This window comes from Bos taurus, chromosome 28 (assembly GCF_002263795.3).
Source record: "Bos taurus isolate L1 Dominette 01449 registration number 42190680 breed Hereford chromosome 28, ARS-UCD2.0, whole genome shotgun sequence".
Lineage (NCBI taxonomy): Eukaryota > Metazoa > Chordata > Mammalia > Artiodactyla > Bovidae > Bos > Bos taurus.
This window is the reverse complement of record NC_037355.1, coordinates 19,068,759-19,094,305: the sequence shown is the minus strand read 5'-3', so window position 1 is coordinate 19,094,305 and position 25,547 is coordinate 19,068,759. Positions and strand designations below refer to the sequence as shown.

The following is a 25,547-nucleotide window of genomic DNA, read 5'->3' as shown; positions in this document are numbered from 1 at the left end:
TCCTTCCAATGAACACTTAGGACTGATCTTTAGGACAGACTGGTTGGATCTCCTTGCAGTCCAAGGGACTCTCAAGAATCTTCTCCAACACACAGTTCAAAAGCATCAATTCTTCAGTCTCAGCTTTCTTTATAGTCCAACTCTCACATCTCTACATGACTACTGGAAAAACCATAGCCTTGACTAGATAGACCTTTGTTGGCAAAATAATGTCTCTGCTTTTTAATATGCTAAGTTGGTCAACCTTTCCTTCCAAGGAGTAAGCATCTTTTAATTTCATGGCTGCAGTCACCATCTGCAGTGATTTTGGAGCCCATTAGAACACTAGGTTTTGTTTTTTAAAGTATTTTAAATTTATTTTAATTAATTAGGCTGCACCAGGCCTTAGTTGCGGCTTATGGGATCTAGTTCCCGAACCAGGGATTGAACCAGGGCCCCCTGCATTGGGAGCACACAGTCTTAACTGCTGGACCACCAGGAAAGTTCCAATTTTTATTTTATTTTTTTTACTTACTTACTTTTGGCTGCACCGCATGGCTTGCAGGATCTTACTCTCCTGACCAGGGATCAAACCAGTGCCCTTGGCAGTGAAAACACAGAATGAAACCATTTTCTTATTAAGAAATCTTAAGTGGAAGCTCAGTGAACAAAATAGATGAAAATTATTAGTTCTGGCTGAAGTAGACGAGTGGGTCTGGGACCCACCTGTTAAATGCCATGCCCCTTTCCCTACCCTTGAGGCTTGACCACTGTACTTAGGTTTTCCTTTAGTTAGCTGCTTGAAAATCTGGAGCATTGCAAAGTAGAGGGCTGTCACAGTCAGGGATGGTGAGAAAGCAGTGATTGTGAAAGAATTCAGGTGTGAGGTGGTGCATCTCAGCCTGGGATGGAGGGGGAAGTAGAGGGAAGAGAGGAAACAGTCACTGTCCTTCCCATGTGTGTATCAGGACTGATCATTATACCTTCTTCTGCTCCTTGATTTTCATTTCTACCAGCGGTGCTCACAATCTCCTTTGGAATACTGAGTGAGGAGTTTTCAACAGATCCCTAAGCTGCAGTCCTTGTGCTGGGAATAAAGAAAAGTTAATAGATGAGCAACGCCAACTGCCTAATTTTCAGGGTTCATCTCATAGGTGTTTCTTCTAAAAGTGTACCTGTCTTTCCTCTTCCAGATATAAGCTGCCTTTTATGTATTTCTGACATTTTACGGTTTCCTGCTTAGGAAGAAAGTGGGCTTCCCAGGGGGTTATATTAAATTGAATAGATTGTCAGGTAGCACTCACTGAAGAGTTACAACAAAAAAAGAGGACCACATTCATCTCTAGCTTTTTATCTTCATGTAGAATTCTTTTTTTCCTGCTTCCAAATTAAGTCTCTATTGGTTTTGGCCAGTTAACTTGGCTTTGCATCCTAAAATGTGGATCTACTTGAGCTGATGTCAATGAGAGGTGAGGTTATAATGACACAGCCTCTAGAGGGGACACTGATGGGGCCTCACTTATCCATCAGCATTCATAGTCTTTATTAGCCAAGTGGAGCTGATTGAAATATCTTGGCAACCAATCTACATTTGCTGTATTGAAGTAATTTGGTGAATGGGAAAATAACATTGGTCTATAATGAAAGACTAATATGTGAGGTTCAGACAGTGAGTTCTTAAATTTACACTGTTGTTAAGAACTTACCTAAGGAAATCTACATACTAAAAAGCAGAAAAGGACCAAAAAAAAAAAAAAAGCCCAGTCTTTCAAGATGGCCATTATTTGCTCTCTAACAATCAGAATTGCCTTATGAAATTAAAAAGGGGGAAAACATCAACTGGACCAAATATTTCTAAGTAAACATTCTGAAGTACAGTTCTGAGTATGCTGTTCCTCTGCTCAAAATCTGTCCATAGGATAAATTCAGACCTCTCTAAGGCTTGGCTCAGAACTGCCTCGCCAGCTGTGTCTCCACCTGTTGCCTCCATGTACCCCACAGACACCATTTCTCAGGCAGAGCTCCTAGGTCCCATCTCTGTGCCTGTGCTCTTGCTGTTGTGAGCTGCTGAGACATTTCGATACCATCCCGCCAGAATCTTAAGGAAATTCCATGTCTGGTTTATATGCTGCCATTCCCTTTGGTGAAGATGTTCATTCATTCAGTATCCCTGAAGGGGTGCTCTCTTTCCTTTGAATTACTTTAGATGTTTGAAATGAGCTTATAGGACATTCCTGCCTCCTGCCTAACCACTTTTTTAAAGATATTTGTGTGCCTGACTTGTAAATCTCTAAAGTAGAGGCCGGTATATTGATAAATAGTTGGGGAAATGTGGGCTTTGGGATCAGCTTGATCTGAGCTCAGATTTTAGCTTCACCAGTTAGTATCTGGCTTGGGCAAAATCTGTATCTGCTCTGTTCCTCTATGTCATCTGTTAAATGAGGATCAAATTAATGACCCCCAGAGGGGTGATTATCAGTGGGGTTTCCCTGATAGCTCAGCTGGTAAAGAATCTGCCTGCAATGTAGGAGACCTTGGTTCGATTCCTGGGTTGGGGAGATCTTTTGGAGAAGAGATAGGCTACCCACTCCAGTATTCTTGGGCTTTCCTGGTGGCTCAGTCGATAAAGAATCCGCCTGCAACGCTGGAGACCTGTGTTCGATCCCTGTGTCAGGAAGATCCCCTGGAGAAGGGAAAGGCTACCTGGTCCAGTACTCTGGCCTAGAGGATTCCAAGGACTGTATAGTCCATGGGGTTGCCAGGAATTGGACACGACTGAGCAACTTGATGTTCATTTGATTTTCGCTTTCAGTGTGATTGGGAATATACAAAGAGATCAAGAATATGAAGTCCAAATTTGGCCCCTAACTTCAAGGTGGGTGCTCACTGAATGGGATTTTGCCTTTTGTATTCTCTGCGTCATTTAGTATGGGTCCCTGAACTGTTAAGGTGCTCAGTAACATTTTCCAAACTGAATTAAAATGAACAAGAGGTTAGATTTGGGGAATTTTCCTGGTGGGTCCAGTGGCTAAGACTGGACCCAATGCAGGGGGCCCTGGTTCAATCCCTGGGTGGGGAACTAGATCCCACATGCCACAACTGAGAGTTTGCATGCTGTGACTAAGACCCAACACAGCCAAATAAATAAATAAAAATAAATTTTTAAAAAGGGACTAGATTTGGGACTTTACTGGCAATGTTAACTCTTGTCAGATCTCTTAGTACTACCTTATACATCAAAACACTAATTTAAAAAACTGGCTAGAAAACAAAACACTATGTTTTACACATTTTTTTTTTTTTTTGGTAAGGTGGAGGCCCACTTACTGGGATGCAGCAACCAAACAGGAAGTGTGATGAGGCCATTTTCTCTTGCATCCTCCTGCCTTAGTCCTAGAGGCCAGGGTCTTTTTTGGAGGGAGGCTTCTAGCTATGCAGCATCTGGTTGGTGTCCAGGCTCTGAGGTGATGGAAGCCTTCTGCCTCTGTAATCCCAGCTTCCTAACATGGTTCACATTATTAGGCAGTGCACTTCAGAAAGCCCTAATCGAGCTTCTATTAATGTGCCTAAGTCCAGACAGTGTAAAGTGCCTGACCTACAGCTAGAGAACAGCTTTCTTCAGAAGAGTGTGCCATTTTATTGTGAGCGGCTTCCAACTGAATTTTTAAAAATCATAAACGCATACTTGCCTCCACTAGGTTTTTCAATTTTAAACAAGTACTATTTGTTCATTGTAGACAATTTGAAAAATATATAAAAGCACAATGGCATACCTAAATGTTAACAAAGCTTTTATTTTAAAAATGATTACATCCTATAAATGCTGTTTTGAAAACTACATTTGTATCTCAATTTACTGTGTTCATTTTCCTATGTCAATAAATTTCCCTTGACAACAGCAAGTTGAAAGATGCCTAGTCTTCTGTCACAGAGGTTCCATGCTTTACTTATCCAATTCCATAGAGCTGAAAAATTTTAATAATGCTGAAATAAATATCCTTTCATATATGTCACTTCACATATTAGTTTTGGGTAAATTCATAGAAAAATGATTTCTAGACAGAAGGTATCTATAAACGTTGCCAAATTATAACATTTGTACAAATTTTCACTTTTCTATTGTCTGACAGTTATTTCAGTTTTGTTGCTATCATAACTTATACTATAAAAAGATCCTTGAACATGATTTTTTCATACCTATTGTTTTTATAGGGTAAATACAATTGCAGTATCAAAACTATAAGCATGTTTGAAGATTTCACCCATATTGTCAAATTTCTTTCTAGAAAGGTTATTCACCCTCACCTCTAGTGATTAGAATTCCACTTATTTCTCAGGATGCTTGCCATTAACTTATCATTAAATAATTTTTTGCTAATAAGACTGTCCAAGAACAGTGGTTCAGTATTTTGATTTGTATTTCTCTGTTAATGAGGTTGAACATAATTTCATGTGTTTGTTTTCAGTCTTAAGATTTATTAATATAGTAACTCAGCTTTACAAGTAGTTTTTTTAGTATTAGAATTAGATCACAACACTCCTGTTTTGGCTGAATTAATTAGCATGGATACTGTTAATCAACAACTATTTATTGAGCCCTGACTGCCTGCAGAACTGTGACAGCCACAGAGAGGATGCAGCAGAGGAGGAAAAAGTGAGTTCCTATCTCTAAGAAAATGACCAGCTGGAGAGAAGATTCAGATACATACAAACAGACCATTTAAAATTGGAAACCTTGTATGTTTTGTTTAATATTTATAATATGTAAAAGAATATTAATAATACAAAAGGATCTGAGACTACTAGCAACAAATAGCACAGGTCCAAAAACCGCTAAGATAGAGACTGAAGAATGGAATTTACTTTGAGCTTAAACTAAAAATATCGAGATTACTAATTATGATACATATGACTTAATTCTGAGCTTTTTGGCAGCCAGAATGAAATGTGAAGTGCCATGTAGCTGTCATTAACTAATGAAAGGATGTGTGCGAGTATGTTACAAAGGATCAAATCTTTCCAGTATTATCCTAGCAGAAGAATTCTCACACGTATGTTTCTCTAAGGAGTCTTGAACCACAGAACAAAGTCTTCAACAGAATTTTCTTGAAAATCCTGTCTTTGCATTATGATTTCTTTTTCTTTTCAATTGAAGCACAGTTGATACACAATGTTGCATTAGTTTCTGGTATGCAGCAAACTGATTCCGTTATACATATTCTTTTCCATATTATTTTCAATTATGGTTTATTATAGGATATTAAATATAGTTCCCTGAGCTATTCAGTAGGACTTTGCTGTTTATTTTATATATAGTAGTTTTTACCTGAACAAAAACGTCTTAATGACCCAGATAATCATGATGGTGTGATCACTCACCTAGAGCCAGACATTCTGGAGTCCAAAGTCAAGTGGAAACATTACTAGGAACAAAACTAGTGGAAGTGATGGAATTCCAGCTGAGCTATTTCAAATCCTAAAAGATGATGCTGTTAAAGCGCTGCACTCAATATGACAGCAAATTTGGAAAACTCAACAGTGGCCACAGGACTGGAAAAGGTCAGTTTTTATTCCAATCCCAAAGAAAGGTAATGTCAAAGAATGTTCAAGCTGCCATACAATTGCACTCATTTCACATGCTAACAAGATTATGCTTAAAATCCTTCAAGCTAGGCTTCAGTGGTATGTGCACCAAGAACTTCCAGATGTTCAAGCTGGATTTAGAAAAGGCAGAGGAATGAGAGATCAAATCATCAATATCCACCGGATCATGGAGAAAGCAAAGAAATTCCAGAAAAACATCTACTTCTGCTTCACTGACTACGCTAAAGTCTTTGACTGTGTGTATCACAACAAACTGGAAAGTTCTTAAAGAGATGGGTATACCAGACCACCTTACTTGCCTCCTGAGAAACCTTTATGCAGGACAAGAAGCAACAGTTAGAACTGGACATGGAACAACCAACTGGTTCAAAATTGAGAAAGGAGTATGTCAAGGCTATATATTGTCATCCTACTTATTTAACTTATATACAGAGTACATCATGAGAAACGCTGGGCTTGATGAAGCACAAGCTGGAATCAAGATTGCTGGGAGAAATAACAACAACCTCAGATAGGCAGATGATACCACTTTAATGGCAGAAAGTGAAGAAGAACTAAAGAGCCTCTTGATGAAGCTGAAAAAGGAGAGTGAAAAAGTTGGCTTAAAACTCAACATCAAAAAAGCAAAGATCATGGCATTCAGTCCCATCACTTCATGGCAAATAAATGAGGAAAAAATGGAAACAGTGACAGACTTTATTTTCTTGGTCTCCAAAATCACTGCAGACAGTGGCTGAAACCATGAAATTAAAAGATGCTTGCTCCTTGGAAGAAAAGCTATGACAAACCTAGATAGCATATTAAAAAGCAGAGGCATCACTTTGCCAACAAAGGTTCATATAGTCAAAGCTATGGTTTTTTCCAGTAGTCATGTATGGATGTGAGAGTTGGACTATAAAGAAGGCTGAGTGCTGAATAATTGAGGCTTTTGAACTGCGGTGTTGGAGAAGACTCTTGAGAGTCCTTTGGACAGCAAGGAGATCAAACCAGTCAATCTTAAAGGAAATCAACCCTGAATATTCGTTGGAAGGATTGATGCTGAAGCTCCAAGACTTTGGTCACCTGATGCAAAGAACTGACTCATTAGAAAAGACCCTGATGTTGAGGAAGATTGAAGTCAAGAGGAGAAGGGGGTGACAGAGGATGAGATGGTAGGATGGCATCACCGACTCAAAGGACATAAGTTTGAGCAAACTCCGGGAGATAGTGAGGGACAGAGAAGCCTGGCATGCTGCAGTCCATGAGGTAACAAAGAGTTGGACACAACTTAGTAACTGAACAACAACAACAGTTTTTATCAGCATGATCATTTCTCACTGTAACAACAACAAAGATGGAGGCATAGTATTACATTGTAGTCCTTAGTGTTAATATTTCTGAAGAAGTTAGATACATGCCTTTCTGATGATCTGATTTAGTAAAGAAGTAGAGCCTTCAGAATCTGGAGTCAGAATTACTCCCAAATCTTTCACCAATTCATTTAAAAAATTTTTATTGAAATATAATTGATTTTCAATGTTGTGTTATTTTCAGTTGTATGGCAAAATGATTCAGTTAAACGCACACACACACATACATACATATACACAAGATACTGAGTATAGTTTCCTGTGCTATGCAGTAGGTCCTTGTTATCTATTTTATACATAGTAGTGTATACATTTGAATCCCAATCTTCCAATTTATCATTCTCTCCTTACTTTCCCCACCCTGTGGCAACCATAAATTTATTTTCTATATCTGTACATCTATTTCTGCTTTGTAGATAAGTTCATTTGTATCATATTTTTAGATTCCACACATAAGTGGTATCATATGATATTTGTCTTTCTCTGTCTAACTTACTTCACTTAGTATTATAATCTCTAAATCCATCCATGTTGCTGTAAATGGCATTATTTCATTATTTTTCTTGGCTGAGTAAATACTCCATTGTGTATATATACCACATCTTCCTTATCCATCATCTGTTGACAGACACTTAGGTTTCTTCCATGTCCTGGCTTTTGTAAATAGTGCTGTTGTGAACACTGGAGTGCTGGCCAACCCATTTCAAAATCAGTTGTTTCGATTGGTATTTTGACAGGCACTGTACCAATGACTGAAGGAGATTAAAGATGAGAAATATACAAGACTGCTAATGCCCAGGAACCCAAAGTTTAGGTATAGTTTTCAATGTTTCATTTATTTATGCATTCAACACATGTGTAATAGGGCTTCCCAGGTGGCTCAGTGGTAAAGAATCCACCTGCCAAGCAGGAGACATGGGTTCAATCCCTGTGTTGGGACGATCCCCTGGAGAAGGAAATGGCAACCCATTCCAGTATTCTTGCCCGGGAAATCCCATGGATAGAGGAGCCTGGCAGGCTGCAGTCCATGCAGTGACAAAGAATCAGACACAACTTAGTGATTAAACAGCAGCACATTTGCATGTTTAATAAGTCTAAGATACTGAGTTAGGGACTGTTTTACAAGGATCAACAATTTTTTCAGGAGAAGAGAAATAGCTAAAACATAATGTGGTAAAACTATTACAACAGTGATAAATGCAAAGTGCAAGGGAGCACAGAAGAAAGAGTAAATCTGTGTGCCTCTGGATTTGATGTCAGAAAAGGCTTCTGAGAGAAAGTGACATTTTACGTAGGCTGCAAAGCTGAATAAGAGTTCATCAGATGACTTGCTACTAAGAATTTAAAGTGAGCGGAAGTGCATACACAGAAAAGTCTTCAGAAGGAGTGACTAGAGACTGCTAAGGTGCTCAGACCCCATCAAGAAGAACTGGAGGCTAGTAGCTATGATCACCAGTAAAGTTCATCTATGCTAGAAAGACCTGGATGGAAGAGGAAGTGAGCTTAACAAAGTCAAGATTTTAGTCAAAAGAAATCCTTGGAGCCAAAAACAAAAGGTGTTCCAAAGGTAATGTTGCTGTGTGGGGCAGATATATCAGAGTCCTTTGGTGTTCTCAATCTGTGGAAGAACGAGGATTTCACCCAAATTGTGGGAAACTATGAGCTCCTATGTATTACTAGGGCTAGAAATAATGCTAGAAATTCAACTATGAACCTGATGTGCTGTGGAAACACTGGAAGAAGGTTCAGCTGCTGAATGAGCGGATCACCAGTGACATCTCAACCACAGAGACCCAGCAAGCCCTCAGAAGGGGTCAGAGCATTCACTACTTGGTACCAGATCTTGTCCAAGAATATAGTGAAATATATAATTTGTATGGCTCTGTGAATGAAGAGAGGCATTTGGGGATTATCCTGGCTCCTTTGCAGAAAAACACTATAGAAGCTAACTCCTAAGAAACTCTACAGCATGATGTTTTGGACTTCCATTTTTGGAATTTGAAATAATCAGGGTATTAGTAATGGAGGAAAGTACTTATGACCCCGTTTCATAAACTAAAACTTAAAGGTTTGGTAAAAATCATTAGCAAATTAACATCAGGTTTGTCCAAAAAAAAAAAAAAAAAGTTCATCAGATTGAGAAGGTAAGAAAGACCTGGTAGGCAAAGGGCACAACATACACAAAAACACAGGTGTATAAAAGTACAAAATAAGCAGACTATTGGGGTAGGGGATGGGGGATGGGGAATATAGGTTTTCCAAGCCAGGTTGGGCCAACTCTGTCCTCCAGAGCTCTGCTGTCCAATTTGGTAGCCACAAGTTTTGGAGGTTACTTATGTTTAAACTAATCAAAATTAAACATAATTAAAAATTCACTTCCTCCGTTCTGTGAGCCACATTTCAAGTACTCAGTAGCCACATTTCAAGTACTCAGTAGCCACATGCATCTAGTGGCAACGGTACTGGAGAGCACAGATTAACATCACTGCAGAAAATTGCATTACATAGCCCTGTTACAGACAGTGGAGTGCCTCGAAAGACCGTTAACAGTGGAGTAATGTGACCTTGGACTGCAAGGAGATCAAACCAGTCAATCTTAAAGGAAATCAACTCTGAATATTCATTGGAGGGATTGATGCTAAAGCTGATGCTCCAATACTTTGGCCACCTGATATAAATACCTGACTTATTGGAAAAGACCCTGATACTGAGGAAGATTGAAGGCAGGAGGAAAAGGGGGTGACAGAGAATGAGATGGTTGGATGGCATCACCAATTCAATGGACAGGAGTTTGAGCAAGCTTCAGGAGATAGTGAAGGATAGGGAAGCCCGGAGTGCTGCAGTTTATGGAGTTGCAAAGAGTTAGACATGACTTAGCGACTGAAAAACAACAACAGCAATGTGACCAGACTACTGACCTGAAGTAGACTGAGTTAGAAAAGGAAGGGAGATGATGAGTGGCATGGAGAAATGGGTCCAATCTATGGCATTTGGAAGGCAGAAGCGACATGACCAATCAGATGGATGAAAGCGAGTAGTTGAGAGTAAAACTGATATTTCATGACTGGGTGGAGAGTGATAACTGATACCATTCACGCAATCAAGGAAAAGAAGAGGGGACCAACTGGGAAAAAGGGACAAATTCAGTGTTGGACATGTTGCACTTGAGCTATCTATGGGATCTCCATGTGAACAGGTCATTTAATGCTCATGAAAGATGATAGATCTCACAGAAAATCATAGGAGTCTTCACTATATAGGTAAGGTGACCACATAAAATAACAACAGCTAACAGGACTTCAAGTGCTAGGCATGTTCCAAATACTTTGATTATAGTTTAGCTCCTGTAATCTTCCCTATAACTACACGAGGTAGGATTTCCTATTATTAACCCCATTTTACAGGAAAAGGAAGCCAGACAGGCACAGACAGGTTACATAATTCATTGTCCAAGTTCATACTAGTAAGTGGTAGAGTTGAGATTTGAACTCAGATAAATTACCTAACAAAATATTCATACACAAAGGATAATGTGACAGGTTACGCAGACAGGGGGATCTGAATATTTATGGGAGAAATTCCATGAAATTCTAAAAATCAAATCCCATTTAACTGTATAATGAGAGCAATTTTTACAATAGAAGTAAAGTGGATTAATTTTGTGCTGTTTACAAAATCTACAACTCATGATCACTGGTTTTTTAGTAGTGGTTGAAGCTGAAGGAATCACTGTTTGCCAAGGAAGAATGTGAGGGTGGGGAGAAAAGATATCCCAAAACAGAACCTGGAGAACACTGATACTCAAGAGGTGACTGAAGGTAGAAGGTCAGTAGATAAGACCAAAAACCAGAAGAGAGGGACATGCCAGAAGCCAAAGGAAGAAAACATCAGAGAAGAATTTCTCAGTGGGAAGAGTTCATATACAATAAAACCTGAAAAAGTTTCCAGTGACTTTCCCAAGCACTGCTGGCCCTTGTCAGAACAGTTTTCATGGTACAGAGGGTGAGGGAGCCAGAAGGTTGTGGAGTGAGAAATGTACAGCAAGAGTGTAGACAAGTCTCCCAGAAATTTGGTGGTGAGGAGAAAGTTGGAGTTCTGGGCATAAATAGTCTTAACTATTAACACATAGATAGAAAAAAGCCACTCTATCTCTTTGAGGAAATGGGTCCCTGGGATTCCTGCGGACTAGTCTACAGCTTTTCTCTAAGAACTAGCAGGACAGCAGCTCAAATGCTTGAACAAGGACTTCACTGAAACCATGACACTTTGAATCTCAAAGAATCCAGGCACTGTATAATTACTATACATTCACATTCATGATTTACCTTGTGAGAAATGACAAGGAGGATCATGACATCAATTCAGCACTTTGCTGAGGTAGGAATTTTAACTGTGTGCCTGGTGCTGCTAAGAGGGGGTTCATCTCTTAGCTGGTTTGTGAACCCAGCAGACAGACCAGAATCCTCTCCCACCCCCTGTCACATGAAGTCTTTAAAGGTGTTTTGTTTTGTTTTTTTGGTGAAGATATGGCCATCAAATGAGAGACAAAACTCAAAAAGGAAGTTTTCTTAGTGTACAGGTGATGTCCAGACAGGTATGTGTTTAAATGCAAATAGGATTTAGGAGACAACTCTTGTGGCTCAGTGGGTAAAGAACCCACCTACAATGCAGGACACTTGGGTTCAGTCTCCGGATTGTGAAGATCCCCTGGAGAAGGAAATGGTAATCCATTCCAGTATTCTTGCCTGGGAAATCCCATGGATAGAGGGGCCTGATAGGCTACAGTCCATGGGTCACAAAGAGTCAGACATGACTGGGAAGGAACTTTCCAGAAGAAATCTGAACCCACTTTCATGATTTTGACCTCTTGACAGTTATGGGAATATTTCCCTTATGGATGTCAGAGGTTTCTGGACCAAATAAGTAGGGTGACCACACACCTGGGTTGTCTGGGTTACTCCTGATTGACTTCTGTTGAGCTAGCATAACATTTAATAGTCCTAGTTTGTACGATAAATTTAAAGGTCATGATACAGACAACACCATGATGAACTCAACTAGATATAGGGAAGGGAAGAAGGGTAGACAGAGGGTATCAGGGAAGATTCTGAAGGTGCAGGCTTGAAGAAGACAGGTTTTCAACAGTGGGGAGAAGGCATCCTGATTGGGACACGATAAAAGCACAGAACTGCTGGCCTCACAGAAACCAAATACCTTGAATTCTCCCTCAAACCATGCTCCTGTAAAAACCAATCAAACCCAAAGAAGATAAAATGAAAAGCAGAATGCAATTAACATCTTCTAAGAGACCCAATCAGAGATGGCAATGGCACCCCACTCCAGTACTCTTGCCTGGAGAATCCCATGGGCAGAGGAGCCTGGTGGGCCGCAGTCCATGGGGTCGCTAAGAGTTGGACATGACTCAGCGACTTCACTTTCCCTTTTCACTTTCATGCATTGGAGAAGGAAATGGCAACCCACTCCAATGTTCTTGCCTGGAGAATCCCAGGGACTGGGGAGCCTGGTGGGCTGCCGTCTGTGGGGTCGCACAGAGTTGGACACGACTGAAGAGACTTAGCAGCAGCAGCAGCAGCAGCAGCAGCAAGAGACCCAATGCCTTCATTTCAGCTATCTAGTTCTGACCATTTGAAAGCTATTTGTTAATATTTGTATATTTTTATTGTTTTTTTTTTCTGTAGAGAATACTACTGAGCACTTACATTGCATCACGATGTCATTCAAAAAAACTTCTTCAACCCATTCTTAGATTCCAGTCTTTTAGAATTTGTAGGAATTATAGTTCTCTTATCTAGCTAAAGAGGGATTTGGATGAAGGAGATAAACTTAATTTAAACCATAGAGTGTTTGAAGTTTTCTTCCCTATTGTCATTATAAGAATTATATTTAATATTTATATAACAAGATATCACACCTTGTTGGGAAAACAACTCCCTCCACATAAATGGAAAAAAAATGCTGCAGATATTTCATTATGTCTGTTGTTTATTTTTTCTAAAACTCCAACAGTATCATCTTCCTCAAAATTAATCCTGATTATCACTAAATGTTCTTCACTTACTTGAGTCCTGACTGCTTAACACTACTTTTTTTTTTTGTCTTTGTGTGTGTGTGAAGATTTAAATACGTTGATGAATTTTAAGCCTTTTTGGACAAGGATATCTGCAAGGCACATGAGAAATTCTCTTAGTACAGAATATCTGGTGATATCTCAATGCACAGAGACATTATAACATATATGATCATATGTAAGACATTGGTTATACACCTTTAGCACAGTGAAAACCAAAATTTTTTCTTATGCTTAAGTAACACTAGAATAAAAATAGACTCAACTCTATTATTTCTATACAGTCTGACCTTCTTTTAATTTCCATGATATATTACTATTGCTTACTCATATTTGAGAACATTAGAGATACCGTTGATAGAGGGGGAGAGGGGAGAGGGGAGAGAGGAGTTCTCCAGAGATTCATGTTGCTGCTGCTGCTGCTAAGTTGCTTCAGTCATGTCTGACTCTGTGCGACCCCAGAGATGGCAGCCCACCAGGCTCCCCTGTCCCTGGTATTCTCCAGGCAAGAACACTGGAGTGGGTTGCCATTTCCTTCTCCAATGCATGAAAGTGAAAAGTGAAAGTGAAGTCACTCAGTCGTGTCTGACTCTTTGTGACCCCATGGACTGCAGCCTACCAGGCTCCTCCATCCATGGGATTCTCCAGGCAAGAGTACTGGAATGGGGTGCCATTGCCTTCTCCGGAGATTCATGTTAGGAGGTTGAAAATGGGGAGGAAAGGGAAGGGGAGGGAGAGAGGAGGGGGGAGAGGAGAGATAGAGGGGAAAGGGAGAGGGGAGACACTTAGGACTTTGATTCTACTTGGGGTAGCAATATGCCTTGCCTAGAAACACATTTCCCGTCCGTGCTCAGTCACTCAGTCTTGTCCGCCAGGCTCCTCTGGCCAGAGGATTCTCAAGGCAAGAATACTGAGTGGGTTGCCATTTCCTATTCCAGGTGATCTTCCCAACCCAGGGATCAAACCCATGTCTCCAACACTGGCAGCGAATTCTTTACCTCTGTGTCAAACCACATTTCCAACTTCTCTTATAAGCAAAAGAAATAGTGATGTGACCTCATTCTGGCCAATGAGATAAGTGAAAGTCATCTGGTGAGGCATCTAGGAAAAGCTATTGTTCTTGTGTTTAAGGAAACAGGCTCAGCTAGCAAACATTTTTTTGCTTCTTGCCTTTTCCTTTCTTCCTACCAGACTGCAGATGGAAGAACAGAGATAGTGCTGCCATCTTGGACCATGAAGCAAAGGGCACGATGATGTACAAAAGATGCTTAATGGAAAGATAAGAGTCTGATAGCACTGTAGATCTTCTTTGCCAACTTTGAAATACCTTCCAGTTGTATTTTTTTTTTTTTTTTTGGCCAAAGAAAAATAAGCCTTTACTTATCCAATCTGCTATTGTAATGGACTTTTGTTATACTGTGTTATGGACTGATAAATTCCTTATTGATAAATCAGATAATCATCCAATTTTAGTAACACTGTCTTTCCTTCTTTGAGACACATTCTTAGTGCCTGAGAGGAGTTGTGAAGATTAAATGAGTTAGTACAAGTGAGATGTCTGGCACAGAGACTAGTATTTAGTAATTGTTGGCTACCATTAGAGTAAGTGGGTATAAGTTCCAAGGGAAATCTCAAGTCCTTCTCAGTATTTTATTCTAGGAAAAATTAGGTGACAGGAACTATAATTAGTCTTTTGAGAATTAGGCAATTCTTATCAGACTTAATAGAATGTTTCTGTTGGTAGTAGCAAATAACTCATTTTTAATAACAAAATTATTTTATGCTCTGTTCAACACGTGATTTAAGGTGGCCTGTAGCTGAAAAACATGAAATAAAATAATCAAAGATAAAAACATATGTCAGAGGGAATTAATATTAAAATAGGAAGTAAGGACAATGAGAAAAATAGAGAACTGAGCACCATTCAACCTAGTAACATAGTAGTGGTAAGTTATACGTTTAGCCCAGAGTTTCCTGGTGATGACATGAAAAAGAAATATGATTCATAGCATTAATTCAGTAGCAGCTTATTAAGTATCTATTAGGTATTAAGCACTGTACTAAGTTCTAAGGATATAATGAGCAGATATTCTCTACACCATGAAACTGATAGTCAAGAGGGAGGAAAAACATAAACAATCACACATGTGTTTTTCAGTTTGGACAAGAAAATGTATACTCCTTAGGGAAAGCAAAGTTTTTTCCTGAACTTCACTCCAGATAGATTTTTTAATGTGAAGTATTTCCAACCCAGTTTTGGTGGCCAAGTGTGACCATGAGACTGTGACTCTCCATTTCTAACCTGGTTCCAGTGTAGCCACTTCCTCCTCTACTGACAGGTTCTGACTTTTTGGTTGGAAAGAGGGATATAATATATAGCCATCAGCTTTCTGTAACTAAAGGTCTGTTCTGATTAATTCACAAACTGCTAAGATATTAGACATTTTTATTCATTATATGAAAGCTCAGGAAAGGATGCCACTATCAAACAAAATTTTTATTGCAGGTTCTGTTGACAAAGAGTAAAACAAATCCCTTTGGTTTTACTCAAATTTATTTCTTATAACCCTGTAGGTAAAGTTTCTGAGAACTATACTCAGCCATTAAAAAGAATACATTTGGATCAGTTCTAATGAGGTGGATGAAACTGGAACATATTATACAGAGTGAAGTAAGCCAGAAAGAAAAACACCAATACAGTATACTAATGCATATAATATGGAATTTAGAAAGATGGTAATGATAACCCTGTATGCGAGACAGCAAGAGAGACACAGATGTATAGAACAGTCTTTTGGACTCTGTGGGAGAGGGCGAGGGTGGGATGATTTGGGACAATGGCATTGAAACATGTATATTATCATATGTGAAATGAATCGCCAGTCCAGGTTCATCGAACCTGGACTGGATGCTTGGGGCTGATGCACTGGGATAACCCAGAGGGATGGTATGGGGAGGGAGGTGGGAGGGGGGTTCAGGATGGGTAACACGTGTACACCCGTGGCAGATTCATGTCGATGTATGCCAAAACCAATACAATATTGTAAAGTAATTCAGTTCAGTTCAGTCGCTCAGTCATGTCTGACTCTTTGTGACCCCATGAATCACAGCACGCCAGGCCTCCCTGTCCATCACCATCTCCGGGAGTTCACTCAAACTCACATCAATCAAGTCGGTGATGCCATCCAGCCATCTCATCCTCTGTCATCCCCTTTTCCTCCTGCCCCCAATCCCTCCCAGCATCAGAGTCTTCTCTGAGTCAACTCTTCGCATGAGGTGGCCAAAGTACTGGAGTTTCAGCTTTAGCATCATTCCTTCCAAAGAAATCCCAGGGCTGATCTCCTTCAGAATGGACTGGTTGGATCTCCTTGCAGTCCAAGGGACTGTCAAGAGTCTTCTCCAACACCACAGTTCAAAAGCATCAATTCTTCGGTGCTCAGCTTTCTTCACAATCCAACTCTCACATTAGCCTCCAATTAAAATTAATAAATTTATATTAAAAAAAAAAAGAAAGAAGGTCTTTTCCAGGCCATAGAAGTTTGCCATTGGCATTGCCACTGAATTAAGGTCAAATGGAACTTAACCTACCTGTTTATCTGACATCACAAAGGGTGAAATATTACATGTATTTCTAGATAATCCATGTGCACTCTAGCAAGTACCAGGACTTCACATTTGAGAAATATGTTTAGAATGCCTTTTGAATGATACAGAAGTCATAATTACAAACATCTGCTTTGATACTAACTAAACACAATTCTGATTTTCACATTTTGGTTTTTGTTTGTTTTGTTTTCTTTGTTATTCTTTAAGGTCAAGCAACTTTCTTTCTCCTGCTGCTCTTGTGTCTACCTCTATTAACACCTCTTTTTAGTTTGTCACTACTTTTAACTTACTTAAGACTGTGAAATAATCACGTCTCCTATAACTGTGTGCCAAAGGAGATCCAGTAAGCTCAGAGTGAGGGCCCACACTTTGGGACAAGCTGTTTTCCTCTGCAGGTTCTAAGACGCTACCTGTTTGTTCCTAAATTTAAGATTATCTTCCAGAAGGATGAGGTTTCCACAAGCCTTATGTCCAGTTGCTAGAGTTATACTGCATCTTGAGGACTATGAGAGTCAGTGTAAAGGGCTGGTCTCGCTTCACAGGATGTGTGTGACTTTTTGCCTCATTGTGTGCAACACTGATAAGTAAAACTTGGTTTGCTGCAACATGCAAAGGTGTTGGCGGGAGCTGGATATAGACAAAATCACGGACAACAAACGAAATGGGGATATTTATGTATTTATGTAGCATCAGTTGTGTGTACAGCTTGGTTTTGGTCCTGTGATCTGGGGTGACTTTTGTCATCGAGAAGGACAAGGTTTTATGGGGTTTTGAACAAAAGAGAAACAGCCACCAAGACTCAAAGCAGCATGAAAGCATTTACTTTGGAAGCATGTGTATCCCAACTGAAAAGACAAGAAGCAGCTCAACGTGGTCCTTGCCCAAAGGGACGTGCAAATGCACGAAACAGGTCATATTTTTAACCTAAGCAAATTTAAAAAATGAAGTAATTATTAACTCCAGGAGAGAGAAAAAAATTACATCAGGAACATAATCATAGTATATACTGTGTGGCTTATCAGTAAGCAGTATTTGCTTAATCATAACAGCTAGAATACTCAAAATGCATTAATACCCAAACATTATCATGTAACTAATGGAGAGGATGAGGGAGGAGAAGGATATGAAAGAGAGCTAAGCCTTCCTGTACTATAACAAGAAGCCAACAGACAATGTCCATAATTGAAGAATTAAGTAACAGTATATTTATGTTATGTAACAATTTGGGGGTCAATCAGAGGGGAAAAAATCACTAAAAGATATAATTGCATGTGGGTGAAGTGGGAAAGGCAAGGAACTGCTCTTTCTAGTGACATAACATTTTACAGTCTTTGACTTTTGATAAGTGTTTAAGCTAAAAGATTAATTAAAAACTACATTTTGAACCAAACAAAAAAAGGAATTGTAGAGTGAAAGATCAAGAGGGAATAATTCCTTGGGAGAGGCAGTTGACAAAGCAAATTACAGAATATACCCAATGAGAATCAGATGAAACACGGGAGATAAAAGGCTTGGGACCAAGAGGTCCCAGCTAGGCATTCAGAGGAGAAAGGCTGCAGCCAGGAAGTCCTCACACTCACAGCTGCTTCCAGGCCCCGGTGCTCACCCAACAACAACGCCGCTTTTGTTTGGGAAAACCACAGCAAGGCCAGGCAGGGAGCAGAGCATCTTTAATTGGGGTGGCGAATGAGTGGCCCTGTGAACTCCAAAGGCCTCTAGCAAGCTGGGACATGCTTTTCCGTTCTTCCCTTCCTTGCCCACCAGTTGATGGCCTTGCCTTGTAGCACTGTAGGTCTTTTGGCTTCTCCGTCAGCTCTGAGTCCTGAGCTGTCTTTCCATCCTGAGCACCGTGCAGACCAGTGTTCCATTGTCTCACCTCACTCTCCTGTCAAAATGCTTCCCTTTGGGTCCCATTCCCTCAGAACCAGCTGACTGGTCAACTAATCTAATAATCCAATTATATCATTGGCTGTAACAAAACAACTTAACACGTTAACCTTGTCTATTAACATTTCTAATTAAATAGCACCCTTCAGCACTTCAACTCAGAGGAATTATTTACCTGGGAAAGTTGGGCAGGCAGTATGCTCACTAAGTGAAATAAGTCAGAAATAGACAAATACTGTATTCTATATGTAGAATCTAAAAAATACAGCAAGGACTTCCTGGTGGTCCAGTGGCTAAGACTGTGCTCCCAAGGCAGGTAGCCTGGGTTTGATCATTGTGCAGGTAACTAGATCCTATATGCAGTAACTAAAACTTAGCATGCAGCAACTAAAGAGTTCAAATGCCCCAACTAAAAGATTCCACACGCTGCAAAAAAAAAAAAGGATCTGCATGCACCAATGAAGATCAAAGATCCTATGTACTGCAGCTAAGACTCAGTGCAGTAAATAAATAAATACATATTTAAAAATAAAGCTAAAAATACAACAAACTAGTGAATAGAACAAACAAGGAAGCAGACTCACAGAAACAGAGAGCAAAGTAGTGGTTACTAGTGCAGGGGAATGGCAGTAGAGGAGTGGGGAAAGAGGAGTGGGGAAGTAAGGGTATAAGCTATTAGGTGTAAGACAGGATACAAGGATGGATTGTACAACATAGGAAATATTGCCAATATTTTGTAATAACTATAAATGGAGCATAATCTTTAAAAATTGTATTTAAAAAAAAAAAGTATCCAGAGGAGAGGGACATGGAGTAAACATGTGTTTTCCTGAAACTGTTCTATGGAAAAAACATCTGTGCATAAGGCCAGCTTCAATGTCCCCAATTAAAGGTTTTTGGTATTGAGCCTTTATCACCTTTATCTTGTCTCCCTCGGCGTTTTGAAAATTTAGTCCATTCTACACCCTACTTTGTGCTTGTTGATAAGTTTTCTTAAGACAGGTCACAAGTGTGTCCTTTGTCTTTCTTAATTGGTCTGTGATCTCCTTGAGGGCTGGCATCCTGTTGTCAAATGACGTAATATCTTTATTGTCCTTTATTATCTACTCATGTCCTCATTAACTAATTTCTGAGGCCTTGATTAAAGTGGTATAGCAGGGTCCTTTGGCTGAGAAACTTCTTTCAGTCATGAGATGAATCTCATAGAGGAGAAGAAGATACCAGTCTATTCTGTATGGAGAGACCTGAGAGAAAAGTAGAGAACCTCTCCTGGAATAGAGAGAAGGAGGCAGACCACAGAGGCCAAGAACTGTCCTCGACAAGAGTTGATCCACAGCAGAGAGGATTTTCTTCAATGTGGATATCACATTGGGCTTCTGGGAGATTAGGAACCCACATGGAACTCTGGGGACTTGGTCATTTTAAAAGATTCTTCTTTGCTTTGACTGTCCAGTCTAGGCTCATAAGAAGCATCAAGTATTGGGAAATGACATATTATACTTGTAATTCTCAATATTTCATTATGTACACGGAACAGAGATGTTAAGGTACTATGGAAAAATCCACCTAAATATTTTTTGACCTGTGTCTGTTCTGATGATTTCAAAATGCCAGAAATGGTGAAGGCTTGACTCCTTAAAGGGACCTAGGTATAAAAATGGTTAAATTATTTACTTGCAAGGAAGGACTATGAATGAATTAGAAATAGGTAGGAATGGAAATTATAGAAAAATAAAAAGGTTTTTACTAATTTCACAAAAAAAGTGTCTTTACATTAAAAAAATGTTTTTCAATTTTTATCCCCACAGGTTTTAAAGAAAATATAATGAATCCTGAATGTTCTTAGAAATTGAAAGTACAGGTGAGAATGTAAATGTTTTCTCACTCCTTTCCATTTCTGCTGTGAAAGCCTGAATGCCATGTCTATTGTCTCATTACTCCTAATCCTCAACAAGCAACGGTTTCTAGAGAAGCGAGCAAGGTCAGTAGGAAAGAGTTAAGTAAGTGAAGTCGCTCAGTCTTGTCCAACTCTTTGTGACCCCATGGACTGTAGCCTACCAGGCTCCTCCTTCCATGGGATTCTCCAGGCAAGAGTACTGGAGTGGGTTGCCATTTCCTTCTCCAGGCGATCTTCCCGACCCAGGGATCGAACCCCGGTCTTCCGCATTCCAGGCAGACGCTTTAACCTTTGAGCCACCAGGGAAGTCCCAGGAAAGAGTTTAGGACCTTTAAAATGTAACCTGAAATTTGAAATAACAAATTTGACAAACAAAAACAACAAACATAGGTAAATTCACAAACTGGATACAGTCCACAAAGTTCCACAATTATGCTGTCCATTATGGTAACCACCAGTCACATGTGGCTCGGAGAAGGAAATGGCACCCCTCTCCAGTACTCTTGCCTGGAAAATCCCATGGACGGAGGAGCCTGGTGGGCTGCAGTTCATCGGGTCGCGAAGAGTCAGACACGAATGAGTGACTTCACTTTCACTTTTCACTTTCATGCATTGGAGAAGGAAATGGCAACCCACTCCAGTGTTCTTGCCTGGAGAATCCCAGGGACAGGGGAGCCTGGTGGGCTGCCATCTATGGAGTCGCACAGAGTCAGACACGACTGAAGCGACTTAGCAGCAGCAGCAGCAGTCACATGTGGCTAGGATGACTTAGGAAGTGAATGTTTAAGTGATTGTTTAGTTTTAACAAGCTTTAATTTTAAAAATGAAGCAGTGTAAGATACTTTTTGCTTTGGTAGGACTATATTCTACTTTCTTGTATCATGTATTACACTGTGTTATAGTGGATGTGTTGAGCACATGTGTCCTTCCTAGTGTTATATATAAATGCATAGTCAAAGGATTGATTAAAATTATTTTTTCTATGCATCAATGTAACACAACAACACATTTCTTTGATTATTGTATTCAGATTGCACATTACAGGGATACAAACTGAAATGCTTACTATTTTAATTGTAATATAACTAAATTAATTTTCTAGGTGAAAATATCAACTTCAGATATGCAGGTGACACCACACTTATGGCAGAAAATGAAGAGGAATTAAAGAGCCTCTTGATGAAGGTGAAAGAGGAGAGTGAAAAAATTGGCTTACAAGTCAACTTGAAAAAATGAAGATCATGGCACCTGGTTCCATCACTTCATGGCAAATAGATCAAACAGATGGGAAAACAATGATAACAGTGACAGACTTTATTTTCCTGGGCTCCAAAGTCACTGTGGATCAAAAGATGTTTGCTCCTTGGAAGAAAAGCTATAATAAACCTAGACAGCATGTTAAAAAGCAGAGACATTACTTTGCCGACAAAGATCCATCTACTCAAAGGTATGGTTTTTCCAGTAGTCATGCATGGACGTGACAGTTGGACTATAAAGAAGGCTGAATGCCAAAGAATTGATGCTTTTGAACTGTGGTGCTGGAGAAGACTCTTGAGAGTCCCTTGGACTGCAAGGAGATAAAACCAGTCAATCCTAAAGAAAATCAACCTCAAGTATTCATTGGAAGGACTGATGCTGAAGCTGAAGCTCCAATATTTTGGCCATCTGATGAGAACAGCTGACTGACTGGAAAAGACCCTGATGCTGGAAAATATAGAGGGCTGGAGGAGAAGGGGGCGACTGAGGATGAGATGGTTGGATAGGATCACTGACTCAATGGACATGAGTTTGAGCAAACTCCGGGAGATGGTGAAGGACAGGTAAACCTGGCGTGCTGCAGCCACAGGGTTGCAAAGAGTTCGATGCGACTGAGCAACTGAACAACAACAATTAATAAATGTGGACGAACTTTAAAATTAAGGCATAGTACTGGGGAACTGAGTGGAGATGCAGGAGCAGTTACAACAGTGAAGGAAAAAAAAAAAACGACTGGAAGAAGGTATGTTACATATTTTCACGTGAAAGACATTTGCTATTTCCTGTGGCAAAGCAAAGTGAAAAAGCTGTTGTTTGTGTAAAAAATTACTTTTTAAGATTATAAAATGGACAGTATTCAGAGATATTTTTAGCAAACTGTAGTGAAATTGATAAGAAGTTTCCTCTTAACAGTCAAACAGCTTGATGAAATAAGTTGCCTGATAAAGTTTTTTTAATGATTTTTAAGAGGACCTGAGCTTTACCTTTGGCCAGTTGTAAAACTGCTTAGACTCTTGAACACATTCAAACGCACGTGCATACACATACATACAATAGATCAACAGTAAAAGAAATTATTATTTCAGTTATGGGGATTTTGATAGAAAACTATAAGGAAAAGACTAAAAAAGATATTTTACAAAAGGTGAGAGAGCTTTAATTATGATGCCAAACAGATGCCCAAATGTGAACATTCTAACAATAAGATCATTTGACTGAAACTTTGAAAAAATGCAAATGTTTTTCTTTAACTTAAAATACCATGCTACATGAGAGATACTGCCCAGTTAATTCTGAAGTTACGTTTTTCTTAAGGAAATGTTGTCAGTTTGTGACCTAAAATCAAACTCATGATGTACATCTTTGAGTGTTCTATATCTGTCAAAGAGAAGTTTCAGCTAGATTTAGAAAAAAAAAAATACATTTTAATCATAGTGGATGGTGCTCCAATTGCATTAGGTAAAAAATTCAAATTTATTGGAATTTTAAAACAAGTGACTAAAGTTTTCCTTACATGACATGTAAGATATCTATTGAAAATTCATGTACTCGGTTTACTGAGGCAGACTCTATGACTGTTATAGTTGTTAAAATCTTTTAATATATGTGCAAATGCTATGAATCATCAGAGGTTTATGGAACTGTTGAAAGAAATAGAAGACAATGAGTTTAATGATCTTATGTTCTTTGCCAATGCTCACTGGTTGAGTTGTGGATGAGCTTTCCACATTTACTGTATTAACTATGATTGTCTTGGAAAAAAGGAACGCTTTCCAAGTATTCAAAGGAAAAAAATGACCAGTGGGATTTACATTTTCTCCCTGTTATTACAGTGCATATGAATGAGTTAAATTTGAAACTCCAAGAGAAAGGAAAATTCAAGGTAGACAGAACAATTTATGTTGAAATGAAAACTTTTCATAATACAAATTAATGACAGTTTTTAATAACATGAATCAATATGTAGAGTATTTTCATGAAAATTGGCTGCCAAAATTTAAAAAAAAATTTAAACACATGATAAATTTAAAGTTGTATTTCAGCTTATTAAATACTTTGTTGAATGGGATGTTAATAATCCTGAAAGGATACTGGAGGGAGTCAATTTATTTATCTTGGACAGATGTAGCTTTGAAACTGATATGCTTTTGATTCAAAGTCAAATTAAATCTTCTTAAAAAACAGTTTTGTCAATGTAGATGCAAAATATTAAAGGAAGTGATTTTTAGATAATTAAGTTGTTGGAAAGCTTTTAAGTACATTCGGAACAGCTTGGGTACAGGAGTCTTTTTTAATTGTAAATATTATGTATACATTGAGATGATGTTCTGTAAATATAAAATCTATACTAGATTTTGAAGATAGTATGAATATAAGAATATCTCAATAACTTTTATGTTGATTACATGTTAAAATTATAACATTTTGGACATAATGGGTTAAATAAAATTTATTATTAATATCAATTCATCTATTTCCTGTAAAAATAGTAAAAACTTTTTTTTTTTTACGCGGCAACTAACACATTTTAAATTATGTGTTGCCTGCACTATATTTCTGTTGCCCATCACTTGTCCCAAAGTCCTGGCAATATGCATTTTCCCAAAATGCCACAGGGTATCAGTATCTAGTTATATATGGCAGCACTTGAATCAATGCCAACGGTCATGCAATGAACATCAAGTTGTTTGTAAGTCACTGATCCCCTCACACCCTCCCCACATTGTAAATTAGGCCATCTCTTTGTGAGATGCCTGGTGAGAGTTCAAAATCCAGTCTGTGGCCATGAAACAAAATACAGCCTGTTGTAGAGGAATGGCACCAGTGACCCCAGACTGGTTATAATTTGCTTGAACCAACCGAGGTAAATCATGACTGGGAGGATAACCAGAAATCAAATCCTGCAGATTATGTCAGTCAGTATCTATATGCTCACCTGCACCTGAAAACAAATGGATTTATGGTGCCAAGACCTTAATGAGATAAGATAACAGCTGAAGTCATTGTCTAAGTTCCTGAAAAAGAACAGATGAGCCAGAATCAATACATTCCTGAGCTGATTAAGGAGAGATTGCTATGGAGGGGAAAACAATGTGGACATCTCTCCCTGTGTCCCCTAGCCAACTTTTCCATACTGTCTTCATGTCTGGGTTCATGCCAGATTCAACCTGTTCATGGCAATGACATCTTAGAAGATCTGGGTAAGGGGTTCCATCTTGCTGTCTACTGAATAAATGACTGGGTAAATCAGCTCTCAGTTTTCCATTCTGGATTAGATTAGGTGATTGTTAAGACACTTGTATTGTTAAGACATTATATCTACTACTGCGGGCAGGAATCTCTCAGAAGAAATGGAGTAGCCATCATGGTCAACAAAAGAGTCCGAAATGCAGTACTTGGATGCAATCTCAAAAACGACAGAATGATCTCTGTTCGTTTTGAAGGCAAACCATTCAATATCACAGTAATCCAAGTCTATGCCCCAACCTGTAACGCTGAAGAAGCTGAAGTTGAACGGTTCTATGAAGACCTACAAGACCTTTTAGAACTAACACCCAAAAAAGATGTCCTTTTCATTATAGGGGACTGGAATGCAAAAGTAGGAAGTCAAGAAACTCCTGGAGTAACAGGAAAATTTGGCCTTGGAATACAGAATGAAGCAGGGCAAACATTAATAGAGTTTTGCCAAGAAAATGCACTGGTCATAACAAACACCCTCTTCCAACAACACAAGAGAAGACTCTATACATGGACATCACCAGATGGTCAGCACCGAAATCAGATTGATTATATTCGTTGCAGCCAAAGATGGAGAAGCTCTATACAGTCAGCAAAAACAAGACCAGGAGCTGACTGTGGCTCAGACCATGAACTCCTTATT

General features: G+C 39.1%; 1 protein-coding gene and 1 pseudogene across 1 annotated transcript in view; one reads left to right on the top strand and one right to left on the bottom strand.

The window, feature by feature from the left end:
* NRBF2 (nuclear receptor binding factor 2) overlaps positions 1–25,547 on the bottom strand; it is a 268,477-nt gene that overhangs the window by 208,454 nt on the left and 34,476 nt on the right. The gene's annotated exons all lie outside the window — the stretch shown is intronic.
* LOC100138856 (nicotinamide/nicotinic acid mononucleotide adenylyltransferase 1-like) lies at positions 8,260–8,888 on the top strand (annotated as a pseudogene).